Below are 11,687 nucleotides of genomic sequence, written 5' to 3' on the forward strand. Positions count from 1 at the left end.
CTCTCTCTCTCTCTCTCTCTCTCTCTCTCTCTCTCTCTCTCTCTCTCTCTCTCTCTCTCTTTGCCATGCCAAAGCATGCCTAAGCGTTTTTTCCTTGCGATGGGTGGAAAAAGAGAAGCGCCAAATCGCAGTCCTTGGGGAGGGGGAGGGGGATTTATATGTGTTTGGGGGGGTGTGATGGGCATGGTATGGATTGGCCCTCTCTGTGTCTTCACCGTGTTTTTTTCATGGCAGCTATGCCAATGGCCACCTAGTGATCATGGGGAGATGGTCTAGAGAGGGGAGAAGGGTTTGATGCCTCCAAGGCTCGATCATCTTCCACTTCTTTCCCTTCTTCGTTGTCATCACTCCCTTCTTCCTCCACTTCAATGACTTCTTCTCCCCCCCCCCCCCACGCCTGCCACCTGTTCGCTGTGATGATAGGGAGGTAGGGTTAAAAATTTTCAATTATTTTTATTAAAAATTGTGTGGGGGGGTCCTATGTGAGGGGGGGCGGGGATGTTACATCCTCTTCCCCTTAGAGAACTCGAGATGTCCTCATCTCCAAAAAATTGGGGATTTCATTCTGGAACCTATGGGATAGGACCCATCATGCATTCTTGCAATACTCTGATCACTCATAAGCATACGGTCTTTTAAAGCAACAACTTATTGTATTAAATATATCCAAGTTTGGATTACTTGAGAAAAGTTTATTGTAGTTACATCTCATGAATATCTTCTAGGTTGTTCCTAAGTATCTGATATTTTCCTAGTAGGTTCTAGATCACTATAGCTTGTACAACTTCATTCCTTGTAAGTTCAAGTTCCTTTTGAGTCCTGTTGGGACAATTGACATGGATATATCCAATGTTGTGGCACTAGGAGCATTGGTGTTTAGGGTGCTTTGGATGTTCCCTTTTGAAATGACCTAACTCCTTGCAATAGAAACAACGTGGAGCTTTATCACTTGGGGTCACAAGATTCTTGGTTGACTTTGGCTAGATTTTTTTCTTTAGACCAAATTTCCCTAGGATCCTTTTAGCAGACCGGAGTGATCCTTTATCTCAAAAACTTTGTTTACAAATTGTCCTCTTTTTAGATCTGGACTAAGATCCATGGAGGATCGACTTTGCTTGCAATACTAAAGAATACTCCCAAGCTTCGACATTTTGGTAAGACCCAATCTGTATTAGTTGAGAAGAAACAACTAAAGAAAAATTCATTGTAAGTTATAACTGTCATTCCTTGCTAGAGTATCTCTGATCACTTGTAAGTTCTAAACTCAAACTTTAAGAAACTCATTTTACTTGGTTTAATTGTAGTTACAGGAGTAAGATCTATTCCAATACAAGTTGTATTACATGTCAATAAAATTTCTAAGATTTTTAATCATCCTAAAGAGGTGTGGTGGGTTCTCGGTCTTTATCTTCATGTGATTCCTCTATATATCCAAATATTGCACTTGCGTAGCTTTGTTTTCTTGGATGCTTAATATCTTCCGGACTTAAGTCAGGGCAGTCTACTTGAATGTGCCCTAGCTCATTGTAGTGGAAGCATCGACGATTGGGACATCCCCTACCGATGTGCCCTATCTCTCCCCGCATGTGGCATCTCTTGCCCTAATCTCAGGAATCACCTTTGTCACAATTGCCCAATTTAAGTTTTTGAATGATTGGCTTTACTCGAAGGAATGCATCTTGCAAATTTGTTGGATGCATTGCTTCAAGACAATGGTTCAGAGGAGTGTTCAGGCCATGGCAAAACTTGGATACATGCTGTGCAGTATCCATAAGTGGTGCGTATTTTAGCAGGGTTACAAACTTTGAGTAGTAAGCTTCTAAGGTTAATTCCAGCTACTTGAGCTTGAAGAATTCATTCAATCCTCAAAGTCTGGTAGGTTGGTGTAAGGTATCATCCGCATACAACATCTTTCAGTTGAACCCAAGTCACAACAGCTTCAAAAATACCTTGATCTTTGCACCATTGCTTCCACCATATCCAACCTTGGCCAACTATGGCTATCATTTCTTGATTGGTAGAGGCAATTCTCCCGTAGCAGAGAAATAATCATTCATCGACTCAATTCATATCTCCGCCTCCGCTGCAACATCTATCCCTTTTCCACAAAACTCAGGTGCCTTAATCTGCTTGAGAAGGAATTTCTTCTCTTGCATGCCACTAATCATGGGTGCAAAAGGTGCCTAACAATCAAGCCATACCGCTCAGGTTATTCCACTTAGGATACGCCTACGAACCATACATTAATAAATCACATATCATTACAAAGTTTTGCTCTAATCCCAATTGTAATGTGCCCGCCTATCGTTGTCCAGGCACGTTTTTAGCGGCCCATCTAAGCGACGTTGTTCGGCACTCCAATGGAATGTTACGAGATTTTTTGCCCAAGGTTTCCCGAGTCTGCCTCGCAATAGAATGTTTGTGGTCAAACCCACTAGGATCCACCTGAGATTTGGGTTCTTAATGGTCAAGGACTCCTAACAGCATTCTAGCGTCGGGTCCTAGATATCCTACTTTACGTAGAGATAACCAAGCCGAAGCAGATCCATAGTGCACTTGGTTCAAAGAGAATGGGAAACGAGAGGGATGTGTCGCTCAACCTCTCTACCCATAGGGCATAGTCCCATTCCAATCCCCTAAAATTGCATGAATCAGAGTTCTAACCTAATAGTTACTGAGGATTGGTCATCGATAAAACCTTATGAGAAGTCTCCTAATTCTCTAAGACCACCCTCAGACCCGTCGGGGGTTCGGTCCACCTGCTTCCCTCAATAGGCGTTCTTTAGTTATTTAATTAGGTCTTATCACATTTATGAGTGACATTTAAAACCAGCTTTCTTAATTAAACCTTTTAGGGAACAGGGTTCATTCACATAACTTATAGCACTGACACAAAAACAAAGCAAGCAGTCCTTTTGTCAAGCAAGTTCCTTAACTTATCTTCAAGTTAATCTTTGCCTCTTGCCCATATAGGAGAAATTATATGTCCCTTCTATCTTGCAGAAGTAACTGGACCAAATCACATGGCACCACAATTTCCATCCTTTATCTAGAATAGAATCTTCCAACACCACAGACGTTGGGGCCACAACTGTCTTCAACTCCATTCCGGACTTGGCAAGGGGTGTCCAGAGCTCCACCTAAATTGCAGAGGCTTACTAGGAGTGAAATAAAATTCCCGTGGTTGGCATTTTCACCACTTGACCTTTAGCTCATGAATCGAGAGGGGACTACGTGTCATATGTGCTATATGTTTGGATGATGCATCTTGGGGCCAATCCCCAAGGTGTAGGAGAGTCGTAGTGGGGCTGCGACAATCAACCACCAAAGGTTGCTCCCTGTGTATGTGCTATGAGGAGGTGCTAGGCACCATTATGTTTGGGTACTCCATATGATGAGTTGGGAAGATATCCATTGGACTATAAATGGTACAAACATGTGTTTAAGTTAGATTAGTGTGGTTAGCCTCTATGTGCTCCTGATTGCAATGCCATGGGGTGTTTTGGTTGAGCATAGAGGCCCCCCAACTAGAGCCCTAGAGCTAGTGTCAGGCCCATTCTTAGTCCCAACACGATAGCTAGTTTAGAATTCCTTGATCCATGTACTACCATTTCCACTACAATTGAGTTTCTCCTAGAAACTTAAGCTTAGCAATCATGGCTTGGTTTATAGGACTAGTCCCTACAGCTAAGAAGTAGTCTTCTATTGTCTCTATCCATACTACTATGTCCATTTTCACATATTTCCATTTTACATCAAACTCGGGTGGTTTGACTTTCTTGAGGAGAAAATTATTCTCCTAAAATTTGGGATGTTCAGGGGTGGGTTGTGGTCCTGGCTCAATCCCTAGCACCGTCTCTAGAAGCTCATAAGAATAAAGGATAGTTGTGGCTTTAAACTTACATAAAGTATTCTTTGTACCACTATCTAACTTAGCTTCACTGAAGGTTGGTGGAACAATCCTCAATATTTAAATTGTCAATATAGTAGCACCATTACTTGATGCAATGATAGTGCTACTTAATGCATCATATGGCATTTCTCCTCTTTGTTGTTGAAGCCCTTACCTCTTATGTACTCTTTACTCTTTAAAGTCCCTTGTGCTCTAATACCGTGTTAAAATTACACAACGCAATGACTACAATATGAGAAGAACAAAAACTACTCTAATTTCAAATGGACTAATAGAAAGATGGGTATGTCCACCATGTGTGCTTCCAATGTGAAGCTTAGATGGTGATCCAAATAGATGATAGGTGAAGAGCTTAAGGCTAACTAGAAGAACTCTGACTCAATGAAAGATGGATTTGTCGATGGATTTGGAGGGGGTCTTCCTTTTATAGTTAAGAAAGATAATCTGGTTGGAATGTCTAACTATATTATGAACCTTTCTTAGTCACTCATGACTATTTTATTTACTACTATCAAGCTAGGGGTACTATTGTCCTCAAACCCACATCGGGTTGGCCATAGCCTTCCTAAGATCCCCTAGCTAGGGGCTACTTTTGTAGCACCCAAACCCTAAAATAGAGATCCTTGATAACTTACATACCCCACAACTCAACGCATTATGCCTCGAGTTGCTACCAACATAAGTACTCTATCTAACATGAAGGGTAGATCCACAAATATCACCTTTTTCTCCATTCAATCACATAGATCTCATCTAATATACAAGTCCGGGATCCAATCAATGTTTGATCTCACACTTAGCTTCTCCTCATAATAGAAGTCTTACAACTTAGAGAACACCCCCAAGGGTGCACCTTATAGAACATATAAGATACCACATGAGCTCGAAATAAAGAGTATTTTATTTAGTAAAATTTACAAGTTTATATTTACAAAATAAGTTTTTAAATTACAATTCAAAAAATAATAATGTAAGTTAAGTAAAGTAAAATGGGTCATTGTATGGCCTTATATCATGTGAGAAAGGGTATTTCTTAATATCCTATGCACGTACGTTACATAGATGATTTATTATAGGTGCACTCCTCACGAACACATGGATCATTGGTAGCACCTAACAAGGGTGAGGTATAGATAATATCTAACAAAACTTAGAAGATGACATCTAGGATGCAAACCATATCATGTGTCATAATAATCAAGAATGAATTATTTATCTGAATTTTACTTATTTTTATTTGAGTTAAAAGTATTGATTTAGTTGATCTTGTTTATTGATTATAAAACATTGTATTCCTTATATTGGTATGACCACTTTATGTCTGTGCTTGTGAACTAAAAATAAGATTTAAGAGCATATGTGTTTGTTGGATCCTCGATATCAATAAGACAAGGATATGTGGTTATTAGATCAGTAAGATCAACAAATTAGTAAATTCCTTGATAATCTATCATAGGAATTTTTAGCTTTGTGATCCCTGTCATCTATTAGGGATGGATGATCTCAAATATTAGTCAAGAAGTGGAATGACCTTGAGGGCTCAAGAGCTTTATGGGAAGGACTATGATGGGGATTCTTGCAAGGATCATGATAAAGGAATTGAACCATGATTAATATGAATTGTTATGATTATTAATTTTTTATATCCTGTGCCTAAATTACATGCAACAAATATTCTATAATGGGATAATTGAAGGAATCTACTTTTATATGTACGCACAGTGTGATAGCATACTTTGCTAACTATATAACTAAAACAAACTAGTCAATGAAAGTGGGAGTCCTTGATTGTGATGACCAAGAGTCTATGGTTGGGTGGACCCAATCAAGTAGGTAACTATCCTAGTCACTAGATAGAGCTACTAGGATATGACCCACAAATTCATAGGATTAGTTAATCAACTTAACACTATTTGAGGGGACTGTGGTGTGATTGAACATGGCTCCTAATGGTCATGGAAGTCCAAAAGACAACTCCACTCTCTTTGAATCAAGTGTAATTTTGATTGGTTACAAAGTGACCCTTCCTAGTTGGGTGTTAGGCTATTGTTTATTATGAGACCTCAAGTTTTCAAGAGCCTAACAGTTCAAAATGTGGTTTCCTGGATTGGGCTCATTGCAAGGTATGCTGAACATGGTCTCAATCAAGAAATTCAGGAGTCTTACAAACAGATACAGCTCAAAGGATTGCATGCAAATGTTGTCACCCATATGTTTATTGCTTGACAGCTTGTGCAACCATAGGGATTGTGGAAACAGGCTAAGAGCTACACGTAGAAATCATTCAAAAAGGCTTGGAGAAAGAGTTCCATGTCAACACTACACTAGTGGATATGTATGCCAAATGCAACTTGTCTAGAGAAGCACGCCAACAGACTGCATGTTAAAGATGTTGTCATGTGGATAGCTCTAGTTGCAGGATATGTTGAACATGGCCATTGTGAAGAAGGCCTTAGCTATTTTGATCAAATGCAACTAGAAGGTGTATTAGGAGGAGATATTGTCACTTTCATTCTCTATTTGAAAGCTTGTGGGACCATTAGAGCCTTGGAAGTAGGCTAGTGATTACATGCCAAAATCCAACTGGCAGAATTGGAAAATCTCTCAATGAGCAATGCATTAATTGACATGTATGGTAGATGTGGCTCCATAACTGAAGGGAGAAAAGAATTTGATGGGCTTCTAGCTCAAGCTGTGGTTTCTTGGACTGTATTGATCGAAGGATGTGCTGAAAATGGGTTCGATGAAGAGGTGCTGAAGTGTTTCCAACAAATACAATTAGAATGTGTCCCTGTGGATCTATTGACCACTGGTTCTTGGTATAAAAGCTTGTGGCACTTTAGGGGCCTTGGAAGTGGGCAGAGATCTACATGCTGAAGTATGCAGAAAGGGTTGGGACAAAGATCTTTATGTGGGAAACACACTTGTGGATATGTATAGGCAATGTAGATTGCTTTCAGAAGCACAACATGTGTTCAATAGGATAGCAAGTCAAGGCATAGTGTTATGGACCGCTTTAATTGCTGCACATATGGAATGTGGTCATGACACACATGCACATCGATTCATGGTTGCATGTCTTTTGAGAATCGTGGCCATCTTGAACATGACTACCATACAAAATTAGTTTGGTAGTAGACCTCACTATGTGGCTCTTACTCAAGTCTATTCTTATAATTTCTCTATAGATAAGCAAGTTGAACCAAAAGCAAAGACAATTTCAAACGAGTCAAGTGATCCTTCAGACTCATGTAAGGGCTTTCATTCATTAAGTGTCAGCTTAGATGGTCATGATCTAGTAGTTGGTGATCGGAATGGAAATCTTCATGTATATGATCTACATTCCCTTCAGATTGTAAACTTCAAGGTAAACAATGGTTATTCCTTTGTAGACAAGTGAGTTGAACCAAAAGCAAAGACATTTTCAAATGAGACAAGCGATCCTTCAAACTCATGTAAGGGCTTTCATTCGTTGTCACCTTAGATAGTCATTATCTAAGTAGTTGGTGATCGGAATGGTAATCTTCATTTATATGATCTACAGTCCCTTTAGATTGTAAACTTCAAGGTGAACAAAGGTTGATCAAATGTGTTTATTTCTTCAGTAAGCATCATAGCTAGACTTGAAGGTGCTAGGAAGACACTACGTGTAACAGCATTATTTGATAGGTGGTTGGTGATACTATATTGGAACTTGTGGTAATACATGGAAGGAAGTGCATGATGCAGAGATTCTTACTTTGAGCTTTGGAGATGTGGCCCACATGGGTGCTGACATTAATGCAATTCAAATTCCCCTTTTGGCATTTGGTGGTAGAGACCTTCTTGTACATATATATTATGTTTGCAGGTATTGTGACTTGTACATTCATAGTCTGTCATTCCTTTGTCAACATGGTGATCACTTAATTCACTTTCAGAGTTCATGTTTGGAGGCATATATTTTTATTATCTTGTGCTATTGAAGAGTTTGTCTCATAGACTACTTCTTTGAGCACACTTGATTTTTGACTTCAGAAACTTTGATGTCATAGAGACATTATATGATCATTCAGCTTCAATCACTGCAGCAAAAGTTGCTTGCAGTGGTTTCAAATTGTTGAGTGCTAGTGTGGACAAGTATGGCTTCCTCCTAAATTCATGGTTTTTACTCTGGATTTTAAGATTGTCTATTTTGTCTTGGCCCCATTGTAAAACCACTTGCCTACATATCAGTGGTGTTTTGCAACATAGAGGCAACGACAATGGGCATCAAGAGTACACATTATCATCAAGAAATGGCTTCTTCTAGCACAGTTTATGATATGGACATTGATCCATACAACAAGATAGCAGTCACTGTTGGATAGGTTGGAAGTTATTTTCATGGAAGGTTACCACAAGTCTTATATTATTGAAACATGATTGGCTAGTATGTTAAGTTATTTGTCCCATATGGTTTCAGGATAAGAAGCTAAACATGCTCAATCTTGCTGATGGGAAGTCTATAAGATGCTTCAAACCAGAAGGAGAAGCTATTGAGCCCATAAAAGTATGAATAACAAAGTCCTTGTTGTAACCTGCTCAATTTACTAAACATTTTGAAATTTGAATGTTGTAAAGAATAGGGCAAAAAAAGGTGTGTGTATTTTGATGTTTTACAAATGGTGCATAAGATCAAATTGTTGTTGTTTTTACAATGATTTTTTCTATGTTCAAATAAGAAAGCTCAATATAATAAGGATTGAACATTGTTCTTCTTAAGGTTGACCACTTGAAGATAATTCAAAAAGTCACATCTCTTTATATCTCACTTTTTTTGTCTACGGATTTTCTCCTTTTGATCTTTAAGACATTGGGTTTGTGTACAATATTTGTCATCATATTTTCTGATGTCTTTTGCTCCTTTCTGTGGTATGTTCTCATTAATCCTTGTGGGTCATATATAGTATGCTTGCATTCTGATAAGAGCATGCACATGCAAGACATATTAGATGGAAGCCTTTTATCCTTGGGGCAAGGTCATTCTGAAGTAATAACAGGGATACTTTCATGCCTAATTGCAAGTGGCTAATATCGGTAAGTTTAAGGTGGCCTTTAGAGTTGTATATATGTTGATCTTGGCTTCTTTACTACAGCTTTTTCACTTGGTGCTGCTGATTTATTGTTTTCAAGCAGGTCAGTGGAGACAATTGTGTATTTGTTTGGAGGCTTCCTAATCTTCTGACCAAGATGATGTAGAAATGCTGTAGTTTACAATCTAAATTGCAAACATCCAATCCATCCATACTACTTACTAACTCAAAAAAAAGGGCAACTAAACAATACTTCTTCAACCCCCATGAGATGTGAAAAGTCTCAAACACAAGAATTGGATGCTTCTGGTACTATTATTACTATGGACCTTAGCTTGTAAGGAGTACAACTCTTGCATTAATGTTCAGTGTGTCTTGGTTGTCACATTGGGCATAGGCCAAGGTTGCAGAGACCATTCTAGAAAATGATGAGGGTGAATTAGAATACTTAAGTTTTCATTCTTTTGAATCAAGATGGGTGGAGATTTAAGTTTTTGTTATTTTAAATCAAGATGGGTGCAACTATTCATCCCAGCAAGTTCGAAGTAAGGCAAAGATTCGCAATTGAGCCTAGTGGGACATCAATCAAGGATCATCATACACCGCAGAGCTCTCTGGACTCCCAACCTAGTGGGACTTCTTGTTCAAGTCCAAAAGCTTCGGAGAGGTATGCTGTTTCATTAGGCCTTTTTGTTTTCCTTTCCATTTAAGTTAAATATTGTTTAAAAACAAGTTAAGATGTTTGGTTATTGTCACCCTATTCATTGCCATGAGAACCTGTTGTTGTTTAAGCTGTTGCTGGTCATGACACAGTTGTTGAAGGTTGTTGAGTACTGCTTCTTGCAGCCAATGACCTACTGCCGTCATCAATTGATGTGTTGCCGTTGCTACCCCTCTGAAGGCTTTCAATACCTATACTTTATAGCCAAATGAATCCAAGATTTATTGGCATCAAAATTTAGAGATGAGAACTAGGAAACAATTAGCTACGCAAGCAGTAATTGAAAGGAAAATTGGTTTGCCTACCCAAAATCAAGTCTCTCAAAGGTTATAATGCTTGCCTTTTTGTGTCAAGATAGTAGTTTAAATGCCATAGGGTGTTTGAGTTACATTGTGTGAAACCATTGTTTCTATGGAATAAGTAGGGTTGCTGCTCCATAGCTGCGTGGGTCCTAACTATGGTGTCTAAATTAATATATATACAAACTGCCTCACATGTGGCAAGTTAACAACTAGGGACTGGCTCCTACCTAAAGGTGCAAATAAACCACCCATGGGAGGGTTTTGGTCCCCTTTCTATGGGAATTTAATGAAATTGTCTACCATTGCTAGATTGGCCACTCATTGGAGAGAATATGTATACCACACACATTGAAACTTTGGAAGGACTGGGTGAGGTATTGGTGCGATAATGGAATAGATGCCCCTACTTGCAACTACTTGCAAAAAGAAACAAAATGAACAACATGCAAACTTGAATTGAAGTAAGAAGGTTGCCTGTAGTCCAACAAAAAGACTAGGACACTCAAGTATTTGTGTAGACTACTTGATCCATTGTTCAATGAAGATGCCTTAGGAACCCTCAAGTTTGATGACAGATTTGATAGACTTAGGTTACCATCTCAAGTATACATCCCACCATCGCCAGCTGAGTCTCGCATGGTCTCTCCTTGGGAAGGAAGAGAGCCCCCGTATAGCAAAGGTATTTTAGTTTTTATTTTCCCCGTGCAGCATTTGATTGGTTTTTAGTGTCCATTGGAACACTTTTTTTTACTTTGGTAACTTTCTGTTTGCGGCATCACCATCTGCATGGGACAGATATTCTCCATCTCCACAACCCATCAAGGCTGGTGGGTAGCCCCCTAGAACATCTTTTACTCAAGGAAATAGGAGATCTCATAATCACAAAAAACATCTTATGAAGAGGTAAGGAATATTTGTGAACTAGGATGAGTTGCCTTTGCACTTTGATAAGTTGGCTATGTGCTTCATAAACTTATTTTGTACTAATTACCCAGTGGCTATATTATGCAAGATTTCTTTGGCTATGAGGCTCTAATGTGGGCAAACTATTGGCTCTTGTTTGCCATTATGTTACTAGAGTAAAATGATATCTACAAACATGAGACAGCCTAGTTTCCATGCTAGTCATTTCATCATAGAGGCTCAAAGCTGATTTTTCCAACCTCCTCATCTAATGCTTAATGCTTATGTTTATCATCAAATGTGCAGGTTAACAATGGCAGTGGTAACTTTATGGAGAGGAAGGATGATTTAGAGAATGATGAAAGCCTACATGCAGAAATGGAGGAAGCTGAGCAAGATGCAGATTGCTCTTGGTGAGTATGTACAAGGATACTTAATAAGCAATACATGAACAAACCAATGCAGAAATTGAAACTGTAGATTGTTCTAGAAAATGTAGACAACAAATGGTTGGAGACATGCCGATTTTGGTTAGGGATAGGTAGCTCGAATAGTAGTAGACACAAAAAGGTAGGCTGGGGGGTAGTTGTTGAAGGAGATCCCAACTAACATGTATCCCTTTGTATCCAACCTTGGCAATGATAGCTCATCAATCCTCTATATCATCCCTATTCCTGTAAATCCTCCTTGATCATGTGGCATCACAAACTCATATGTCAATTTGTACTCCTTCCTCTTCTTCATCTCTGTCAATGTGCGCATCTTCCACTAGGTTCTTCACTGCGTAGGCGTCT

At 39.0% G+C, this 11,687-nt stretch overlaps 1 pseudogene; it reads left to right on the forward strand.

Moving 5' to 3' along the window:
- The first annotated feature begins 6,541 nt into the window (after window positions 1-6,541).
- Window positions 6,542-11,310, forward strand: LOC148015170 (uncharacterized; annotated as a pseudogene).
- The last annotated feature ends 377 nt before the right edge of the window (window positions 11,311-11,687 follow it).

Source organism: Lygodium microphyllum, chromosome 24, assembly GCF_053477565.2.
Source record: "Lygodium microphyllum isolate KBCC chromosome 24, Lygodium_microphyllum_v1.1.10, whole genome shotgun sequence".
NCBI classification, from domain to species: domain Eukaryota; kingdom Viridiplantae; phylum Streptophyta; class Polypodiopsida; order Schizaeales; family Lygodiaceae; genus Lygodium; species Lygodium microphyllum.